This window comes from Suncus etruscus, chromosome 15, assembly GCF_024139225.1.
Source record: "Suncus etruscus isolate mSunEtr1 chromosome 15, mSunEtr1.pri.cur, whole genome shotgun sequence".
Lineage (NCBI taxonomy): Eukaryota > Metazoa > Chordata > Mammalia > Eulipotyphla > Soricidae > Suncus > Suncus etruscus.
This window is the reverse complement of record NC_064862.1, coordinates 77,758,835-77,769,897: the sequence shown is the minus strand read 5'-3', so window position 1 is coordinate 77,769,897 and position 11,063 is coordinate 77,758,835.

The following is an 11,063-nucleotide window of genomic DNA, read 5'->3' as shown; positions in this document are numbered from 1 at the left end:
CCCTCTCCAGGCAGCCCACAGGGCCCACCCCCACGGACAGTCCAGCTGAGACTCTCCACTCCCTCCAGGAAGTAGCCCACACAAGGCCCCTCGCCCAGGGGGGTGGGGGGTGGGAACACCATCACTGCCTGCCCAGTGACATCCTCCAAATGGAAGGCACCTTCTTTCAGAAGGCTCCCACAATGTGTGAGTGAGTGCCCCCCAATATTGGGATATAGGGGCACTGCCTGAAGTGCTCAGAGTCTCACATGCTCTACTGTGTCCCAGCCCTTTGAGCATCTTCCAGCCCTAGTCCCGTTTCAAAGAGGGGAAACTGAGGCAGGACTAATCGACAGGGCACCAGGGTTCCCTAGAAGGTCCCCAGGGCCTTGCTGGGCACTGGGTCCCAACCCCATTTCAAAGTCCAGGCCCCACCTATCCCCACCCAAGACCCAGCTAGACACCTTCCACCTTTCCCAGGTCTCCTGCCATAATGGGTTCTGCTCTATTACTCCCAGAATGGTCTCAAGAGGACCTCCCAGACCCCTAATTCCTGAGGTCCATCCTGGTGGCACTGAATTTGTGGTTCTTCATTCCCAGCTTTCAGTTTGCCTTCAGGGTTAGTGTCTGGGCTGCCCCTCTAGGAAGTTTGCCAGATTATTCCCTTCCTTCCAGAGTCTGCTCTGAGAAGAGAGGGGCCCCAAGCAGAGTCATATAGCAAAGGCACAGTTAGGACCCCCTTTCCCAGAATGGGCATCACACTGGCCCTACCTCCCATATGCATGCACCCACAAATCAGACTCGCACTGGGCTCTCCCGTGGGGGGGCACCTTAAGAGATTAGATATGGTGGGCTCAGAGCTAGCAGCAGGACAGAGCACTCAGTCCTAGGTTCATGAAGGAAAGCAGTCAAGGAAAACTCTTTGCAGGAGGTGGCCAGAAGCCAAATGCTGCCCTTTGCAGCCCTAGCCTGAGTCTTCAAGGTCTGACCAGGCACCTCTATCACTGGTGCCATTCCCAGGGAGAAGCAGGAAAGACGGGGTGTTATTAGAGGAGTGTTGTTAGAGATTCTTAAGAACTAGGGCTGGGCTCATAGGACAGCAGGGAGGGTGTTTGCCCTGTTTGCCTTGCACAGGGCCCACTAGATTTGATCCCCGACATCCTGTCTGACCTCCCAAGCCCCCCAAGAGTGATTCCTGAGTGCAGAGGAGCCAGGAGTAACCCCTAGTAAGAATTTGTCCTGGCCTGGCAGCGCTTTCTGATCCAAGGTCATTCATTGCTGGGACCCAGGGGCAGGGCAAGGAATATGTTCAGGAGGAACAGGGGGAAATGTTTTCTGGCCAACACTTGGTTTATTGGTTTGTTTATTTCTTTCTGTTGGATTTTTGTGTTTGTTTTGTGGGCCCCACCCAGCTGGGCTCAGGGCTTAATGCCTGGTTCTGTGATCTCTGCTCAGTCCTAGCAGTGCTCCGGGGATCTCTGGTGTTGGGCATGGAACAAGGTCACCTGCGTGCAAAGCAAACACCTCAACCCTTGGACTATCTCTCAGACTCATCCAGGTTTATTTTCTCTTTAGATTCCTAGGCTGTGCTCCAAAGGCCCAGGGCCTGAAGGGAGGTGATTCCTACCACTTGGGCTGGTAATCAGTGTTGGGGCCAGAGCTGAGAGCCCCAGGGTCCATTCTGAGGTGTTGGGGGGCCAGGTGGGGCCTGGGAGCAAATCCTGTCCTGCACCAGTGACCTATGCCCTCCCTCACCCTGAGGCCCTGCCTCAGGGTGCCTGCCCCTCCCCACCCCAGCTGGGGATCTCCTGTCAAATGCCCCAAGCAGGGGCCTGGACCTGCCCCAACTCTAGGCACAGCACCAGCACGGGGTCTGTGCTACAGCAGTGCCCCGTGCCTGGCACCCTTCTATCTGCTCACTGTTCCCTCACAGGCATGTGTGCGCCCTGTGTGTGTGCATGTGTTTATATGTATGTCTGTGTATGATGACTTCTCTGGGGCACTTGGGCTGGAGGGGGACTACTGGAGGGGCCAGGACAGTGGCAGGCTAGGCCAAGCAGGGCAGGGGCAAAGTCAGGCCAAGTGGGACAGTCACCCACCAGGGGCAGACAATAGACGGATAGACAGACAGGAGATCTCGATCATTCAAATGGCTAGGAGAGGCAGCTCTTTCTTGCCATGGAAGGGCTGAAGCCTCATCTCTGGGATCTGGCTCAGTACTAGGGGTTCTACCATCCCCCCACTTTCTTGTCTGGCCCAGGAAGTGCTGGAGGAGGGGGCAGGAGTGCCCCACAGGTCTGAGGAAGTGAAAGGGGACCCAGAGGCAGAAGGGAGGGTTGGAAAGTGCAAGAGGGCGGGGACTGTGACTCACCCCCAGGGTGTAGCCCAGCCCCCTACACTCAGACACAGTCACCAGGCACAACCTGGCTCCCCAACACTGTCACACCCCCAAACCCCTCACCGGGCACAGCCCTGCTCCTGGCAGAATCTCATAGCGGGCATTTTGCAGCCAGCTCAGGCCAGTGCCAGGTATGTGGGCATCACCGGATGTCTGAGCCCAGGAGGGGCAAGGGCTGCCCTTGCCCAGCTCAGCTTCCTGAGAACACTTAAGTTCCCAGTACCCTGTTCCAGATGGGTAAACTGAGGCTGAGGCAAAACCAGCCCACCTCTAGGCCACTCTTCCCAAGCCCCCCAACTAGTCCTGGTCCAGACAAACCTCCTACCTCCTGGAAACAGGCCTCTGGGAGCAGAAATCTCAGCACCAGGATGGGGGACTAGGATACCAGGCATGGTCTTCTGGGCCCCTCCTGGCCCTGTCAGCTGCTGGGACCCTCTGCCTGCACTTGGATGGACCCTGTCCTCATACCCTGAGATCCTTCCTGGTCTGTGTGAGCCTGAACTCTGGACTGGTGCCTGAGGGGCTTGAGAAGGGCAGGGATGGGTGGGTGTTTTGGAGGGGGGGCAAATGCTCCCTGGAGGAGGAGCCCTGGATTCCCACAGGCTGTCCTCACAGGTTGCAGAGGAGAGAGCAGAGAGAAGACCTGTGTGCAAGAGCATGCTTGTGCAGATGGACATTGTGTGAGGGTGTGCAGGCGTGTATGTTTCTTTTTGTGCTGCACCCAGCAATGCTCAGGGTTTACTCCTGACTGCACTCAGGAATCACTTCTGATAGCCTGGGGGATCCTATAGGATACTGGGGATCAAATCTGGGTTGGCCACATGCAAGGCAAATGCCCTCTCTACTTTGTTCTCACTCTGGCCTTTCACATGTGCTACTTATCACCTTAGGGCCCTGGCCCCTGCTGGCATTCCTTACTGTACCTGGAGTTGATGCTGGTCATAGAGGAAGGAGGGGCCAGATTAGCTCCAGCGGACAAGGGATGACTCTGGGTGTCTGTGGGTGCCTGTCAGGCATTAGTCAGGTGTCTGGGGAAGAGGAAAGGCAAGGAGGGACCCCCAGGGGGCCCCTCTGCCTGGGCTCCAGCAGTCATGGCCATGTCCAGTCCTTTCTGCAGAGACCAGCAGGGACAAAGGGTCAGGGAACCTGGCTGAGTGCATGCGGTGGTGGGGGGACAGGCACTGGCCTTGAAGACCCTGGCCAGTTCTGCAGAGGAGGGTCTGATCGTCTACCTCAAATCCTAGTCAGGGGATGAGAGACATGGAGACCTGTGAAGGGGCTGGATAGAAGCCTGTGGGATGCAGAGTATGGGAGTCAGGTCTGAGAGCCCGGAGAGAGAGGCCTGTGGGGTCTGTAACTCAGTTTGGGGCCACACCCACTCAAGTCCCACCTCACTGCCTGGCTCCCTCTCAGGAGATCAAGTGGCCTCAGTCTTCCCCTCCCCTGCTGGGCCTGGAGTGAGCCCCACTATGAGAGGAGTAGGTTTCACCATGAGTCCCCAGTGACTCTTTTGTAGCTCCTAAAAGTCAGAGACAGACCAGACCATGCAGTTGGGTGGACACAGATCTAGGCCTGCTCAGGACCAGGGATTGGGGCAGTAGGAATGGGAAACCTGGGCTGAAGCAAAGCACAGCTAGGAAGGTGTTTGCCTTGCACAGTGGTGACCCAGGTTCAATCCCTATAGGTTTTCCATATGGGTCCCTGAGCACAGAGAAAGGAGTAAGCCCTGAGCACTATCAAATGTGATCAGATAGGGGCCCGGAGAGATAGCACAGCGGAGTTTGCTTGCAAGCTGCCAATCCAGAACCAAAGATGGTTGGTTCAAATCCCGGTGTCCCATATGGTCCCCCATGCCTGCCAGGAGCTATTTCTGAGCAGATAGCCAGGAGTGACCCCTGAGCACCGCCAGGTGTGGCCCAAAAAAAAAAAATGTGATCAGATAGTCACATTTCAGTTTCAGTAAGAAACTAAAAAAGAAAGAATCTGGAACTAATTTTTCCCTGATTCTTCAGTCAGTCCCGGGAGCCTGGCGCCTGGGGGTGTTGCCAGAACCTGGTGCTCTGCTGCCTCACTCCAAGCCCCAGCAGGGCAGGAATGTGGCCTGGAACGTGGCTGGCAGCCAGGGGCAGGCGATCAGGTGCAGCCTGGATGCCTGGGGCAGGTGTGTCTCAGGGACACAGGGCTGGGCAAGGGGGACTTTGTCCCCTAGTGATCGCAGCTGGCTTGGAGGTGACAGAGGCTTGGTGGAGCTGGGGGGCTGGTCTGTAGCAGACCTGGGTACTGGGCATGTCACCCCCTTGTGACCCTGTCTGGAGGCCTTTTGCTTTCCTGGCTCCTGAATTTGCATCTGCCCCCCCTGTGGGCCTGCTGGGGGCGGGCATGTTGGTGTGTTTTGGCATGGGCAGAGCCCCACGCAGGCCAGACACACACTGCACACTTCTCGGCAGGAAAGTTGGGGGGACTGGCAGGGACCCCACAAGCTCTGCAACTTAGAGTCCTGCTCAATCCCACCTGGTGACACAGGACAGGGGCCCCGAGGGCAGAGAAGAGTCTCTGAGGAGGTGCGGCTGGGTTGTGGGAGGTAGGCAGGATGCCAGAGAAAGATGGCACCAAGTTTCCTAGAGCTGGCACCTGAAAAGGGAAAGAGGAGGGACGGAGGGATGACCTGAGCTTCCTGCCCAGCCCCTGGCAGAGGGCAGAGGGCAGGCCGCTCCCCTCCTGTCTTCCTAGATTGGGATCAGTCCTGACACCACCTGTCCAGGAGAGCAGAGGGCACTTGGGGTGCAGGGCCTGAGAGCAGCTGATGACACCTAGCCGCACCCTGAGGTCAAAGGTCTCTACAGCACCCTACTTCAGGGGGTGGAGCCTAGTCCTAGCCCAGGAGTGGAAAGGACAAGCACAGACTGTCTCTAGCCCTAAGGAAGGGGGTGGTGGTGCCGTGGCTGTCCATCCAAGCCCCTCCAAGGCCAGAGAGAGAGGTGCCCCTGCAAATTACAGCCTGAGCCATAGCACAATGGAAGGGTGTTTGCCTTACAGACAGTGGACCCAAGTTCGACCCTGTTCGATCCTGGTTCCCTGAGCCTGCCAGGAGTGATTTCTCATCAGTGATTCCTGAGCCAGGAGTAACGCCTGATTGCCACCGGGTGTGGCCCAAAAATAAACAAACAAATAATATATATACAGTGGTAAGGCATTTGCCTTGCACCTGGACGAACCCGGGTTGGATCCCAGGCATCCCATATATATATATATATATATATATATATATATATATATATATATATATATATATATATATATATATATATATATATATATATATATATATATATATATATAGTTCCCTGAGCCTGCCAGGAGTCATTTCTGAGTGCAGAACCAGGAGTAACTCCTGATGTGACCACATGTGACCCAAACCCTCTCCCCAAACTTTACAAATCCCAGGGTGGCACAGCTCATGAGTGACCTCAGGCAATCAGTGGGGTCAGAATTATCTGGGGGTGGAGGTGTGCCTCTGCTCCTGGGTCCAGGGTCCCAGAAGCAGGAGCTAACCCTCAGGATGCCAGGCTGAGTTACTGGGGTTCAGGACCACCGGGTGGGGTTGGGCGGGTGACCCTCTAGGTTACCCAGCAGGGCAGCCCCGAGGCCAGACTGGAGGGGGTGAGTGGGGGAGTGAAGGGTGAGGGGCGAGGCCTAGCCCAGGGGCTGCCAAGGCGCTCAGCTCAGTTCACCAAAGAGGGGGCGCAGCGCCTCGGGCTCACCCGGGGAGGGGTGAGGGACCTCGGTGCGCCTGGTGCTCGGGTGCTCCCGGGCTGGGGGGGGTCATATGGACTCGCAGGACACCCCCTTCGGGCCGGACCCTGGCAGGACCCCACCCCCCAGCTTCAGAGCCACACCCCGCCCCGCGGCCAGCCCGGCCCCCCTAGCCCCGCTTCCTCTCCATAAAAGGCGACGTTTGGGGAGCGCCCGGGGAGGGGGCCGGACCCCGCGCCCGCCCGCCCCGGCCCCTCCTCCCGCCGCGGCCGGATCATCCCACGCCCCCCGCCCGGCACCGCCCCAAGTCCCTGCGGGCCGGGCCTGGGGGGTGCCCGGAAGCGGCCACGGGGCCCCGCGCGCGGGGCCTGGCATTGGGGGTCCAGCCCCCGTGGACCCAGGGGAGGCCCCGGCCTTGTTGCACAACGCGATGGGCCTCAGTTTCCCCAGCGGTTCTGCGCGCGCCCGGGCACCTCCTCCGGCCTGACTTAGCCTCGAGACTTAGGGCGGCCCGGAGCCTCAGTTTCCCTCCCCGTGAACCCCGGGGAAGGGCTAGACCCAGCCTGCAGGGGGGAAGGGGGCGGCCACGTCCGCCGCCCAAGGGGAGGAGGCCTTAAAAGGCAAAGGTGGCGGGTCGCATCTCCAAACTTAGTCATCGGCCACTTCCTCCCCGACTTCCCGTTCTGTTCTCGAGGCCCTGGTGGGGGTCGGGCCCCAGGAGGGGTCCCGGGGCCCGAGGGACCAGCCGCCGCTCCCCCCTCTTTAACCCCCGCTCGGCCACACTGCCTGGAGCTTGGCTCTGTCAGGATAAGGGACAAGAAGCCCACCCCCGTTGTCTCCTAGGAGTGGGGGGCTGCACCCCAGTCCCACAGCCTTAGACTGTCTCTAGCACGCCTTGCCCTGCTCAGGATCCATCCTGGCCACCCCATGCGCCCACGAAATAAATAAATAAATAAATAAATAAATAAATAAATAAATAAATAAATAAATACATGTGAGACCACTAGGGGCTTAGGACATGGTAGGTAAGCACCCCCATCATTTACCCAAAGAGGACTCAGGGGTCTAGTCTGTCTTTACAGGTAACCAAGGAGCAGAATGGAATCGTGGGGGGCAGGTCTATCGGTCTATCTCTCTCTGCTTGTGGGCTAACTGTGCTCAGGGGTTATTCCTGGCTCTGCCACGGGTCGTCAGCTGCTTGCAAGACAAGCAAGCGCCTTACCCGCTGTACCCTTGTTCTGGCCCCCTTTTTTGTCGGGGGGGTTTGGTTTTTGGGCCACACCCGGCGGTGCTCAGGAGTTACTCCCGGCTCTCTGCTCAGAAACAGCTCCTGGCAGGCACGGGGGACCATATGGGACACCGGGATTCAAACCAACCACCTTAGGTCCTGGATCTGTTGCTTGCAAGGCAAATGCCGCTGTGCTATCTCTCCAGGCCCTCTTCTTCTTTTTTTTTTTTTTTTTGGGTTCTGGCCCCTTTTTAACTTACTTCCTCCCTTGCTTCCTTCTCTTTCCCCTCTTTTCTTTGAGAAAACAGACACAAAGAAAATAGGGCAGGGGCCGGAGCGGTGGGTCAAGCAATAAGGCTTCTGCCTTACAAGTGCTAGCCTAGGAAGGGCCGTGATTTGATTCCCCACCTCACTCCCTGCATCCCATATGGTCCCCCAAGCCAGGAATGATTTCTGAGCTCATAGCCAGGAGTGTCACCCTGAGTGTCACTGGGTGCAGCCCAAAAACCAAAAAAAAAAAAAAAAAAAAGAAGAAGAAAAAGAAAAAATAAGAAAGAAAGAAAGAAAATAGGGCGAAGTCTCTGGGGCTGCTCCAGTTCACTCTGATCCTTTCTGCAGACTTGCTGGAGCAAGGATGTGTTTAGTGGTCCTGCACAAGCCTTGCACATGCCTTGCATGTGTAAAGCCCCAGATCTGATCCCTAGCACTACCAAAAAAGGCAAAAAATGTTCACAGGAACTGGAAGGAGAGCACAGCAGGGAGGGTGCTTGCCTTGCACGCGGTCTACACGGGTTCAGTCCCCTCCACAGGACTGACCCCTGAGCACAGAACTAGGAGGAAGCCCTGAGCAATTCAGGGTGTTAGTCAAAAACAAAACCGGGAAGGAAAAAAAAGTTCATGTGGGGCCTGCAGAGATTGCACAGCAGGAAGAGCGCTTGCCTTGCACACTACTGACCTGGGTTCCCTCCCCGGCACCACATTGGGACCCAGAGCTTTGTCAGGAGTGACTCTTGAGCACAGAGCTAGGATTAACTCCTGAGAATTGCCGGGTGTGGCCCCCCAAAAACACAAACCAAACTGAATCAAGTGGTGCTGCTTTTCCAACATTCTGAGGGGCCTCCAGACCATCTCTGAGCATGTTCAGTTAGAATAGTCCACAGGAAGTCCAAGGTTGAGCCTGATTCTCTGTCAGCGTCCAACAGAGGGTCTGAATGGGGCTCCCCTTCCTTGGCCCAGGACAGGGGGTACCAGGGCAGGAGAACTTTTAGTCCTTGGTTCTTCAGGCTCGCGGCCTGGCATGGCCTGGCCCGGAAAGCTTGTGTTTCCAACAAACACAGCCGCCAACCCTGTGTCCTCCTTCCTGCCCTGTCCAGACTGTCCTGTCCCCGGCCTGGGTCACAGCAGGTGAGACCCAGGTCCCAGTGGCTGGCTGCTCAGGTTGCCTCTGGGAGGAGTGGGGACATGTTTGAACGGTGGGTTTCAGCCAACCAGTCCTCTGCTAGGAGCACTATTGGCAGAGCAGGGTCTGAGAGGGCTGGAGGAGGGGATTGGGAAGAAAAGGAGGAAGGTGTGGGGTAAGGAAGGGCCTTGGGGGGCTGGAGGGACAGTACAATGGGGAGTGGGTCACAGTATAGAAAGTCACTTGGTGTGAACACAATGACCTGGGTTTGATCTCAGGCATCCCATGTAGTCCCCAAGTCCTCTGAGAGTGAGCTGGGTGGGATGCACCAGAAAAAAAAAAAGTGGGGACAGAGTGATAGCACAGCAGGGAGGGTGTTTGCCTTGTACTAGGCCTGCCTGAATTCAATTCTTGGCATCCCATATGGTCTTCTGAACCTGCTAGGAGTGATTTCTGAGCACAGAGCCAGGAGTAACCCCTAAGTAATGCTGGGTGTGGTCCCCATCAAAAAAGAAAAAGAAGTTGGAAAGGGGTTGGTCCAGTGGCACAACGGGCCAAAGTACAAGATTTGCACACTGTCCAGTCCTGGGTTTGATCTTGGGCACCGCAGAGCCCTGCTAGGCAATAACCTTGGATAAGCAGCTCTGGGTTGTTCCCGGCACTGCCCTGCGTGGCCCTAAAATAAACAAAAAAAAAAAAAAGCAGGGCAAGGAAAGGCAGAAGAAGAGGAAGAGAAAAAGGTGGGAGAAAGGAGAAAAAGGAAGAAAAAGGAGGAAGAGAAGAAGAAAGAGAAAGTGAAGGAGGAAGAGGAGGGGAAAAAAGGGGGAAGAGGAAAAAAATACAGAGAAAAGGGGTCTGAGCAATAGCACAGCAGGGAGGACACTTGCCTTTCGAGTGGCAGACCTGGGTTCCACTCCCAGGAACCCATAGATTCCCTGGACAAGCCAGGAGTGATTTCTGAGGACAGAGCCAGAGCACCCACAGGTGGGTCCAACACCAGTTTTGGCGAAAGCCCCCCCCCCCTCGTGGCCCAGGAGAAATTCAGACTCAAATACAGCATGGTGAGGGCAGAACTGGGGGCCTGTAAGGACCCTGGGAAGACAGGCAGTATTCCCCCACCCCCAGCCTGGCAGGGAGGTGTCTCCTTCCCCCTTTTCAGGCCTTGCGGGGCCAGGCAACTGGTGAGGCTGCCTCGGGCGCCCCCTGGTGGCACAGGCTTGGTCGAGGAGAGGGAACACCAGGAACAGTTGGAAGAAAGGTGTCCTCCTTGTGCTCAGCAGCCCAGTCCCCTTTTATTTACATTTTCTACTGTGTCAGACACCAGGCAGTGCTCAGCGGCTCTGTGCTCAGGGAGCACACCTGGTGGGGATTAGGAGTCATGAAATGACAGGGATCAAACACAGGTAAACTTTATGTAAGCGCCCAGCCTGTTATACTATTGTTCCAGCACCCCAGCCAGGATTCTAGTTTTTTTTTTTTTCCTGTAGGCTACATTCACCAATGCTCAGGAATCACACAGGAATCACTTCTGGCAGAACTTGGGGGGATCATCAGGGCTGGAGCGATAGTGCAGTGGTAGGGCGTTTGCTTTGCACGACTGACCCAGGATGGACTGCGGTTCATTCCCTCGGCGTCCCATATGGTCCTCCAAGCCAGGAGCGATTTCTGAATGCATAGCCAAGAGTAACCCCTGAGTGTCACTGGGTGTGGCCCAAAAACAAACAAACAAAAAAGAATTTGGGCATACATATGGGATGCCGGGGATTGAATTCAAGCTAGTCCTGTGCAAACTCCCTCCCTGCTGTGCTATATAGCTCCAGCCCTTTGATGAAGTTAATACTGTTCTTAGGAAGAAAATAAAAGGTCCCTCACACTACAATTCCTTTTTAAACTTTCTTTTTGGTTTCAGGCCACACCCGGCAGCACCCAGGAGTCACTCCTGGTGGAATTTGGGGGACCAACTAGTATACCGGAGGTTGAACCCAGGTCAACTGTGTACAAACAAGGCCATCACCTTACCAGCTGTGCTGTTGCTCTGGCCCCGATAATTCTTTCTGAATTGTGTAATGGTGAAACTCAGGCTGCCAGAGTGTCTAGGCGTGAGCAATATGACTTAATGCATTCATAACAAAGTGTGAATGTTGAGAGGGAGGCTGTAGAGATCATTCAGCAGGGAGGGCATTTGCCTTGCAAGATGCTGACCCCACCAGGTTTGATCCCTAGTATCCCATAGGTTCCCTTGAGCCAAAGAACAAAAGAAGAAATGTGCATTTTTGGGGTTTGGAGTACATGCATACACATGCATT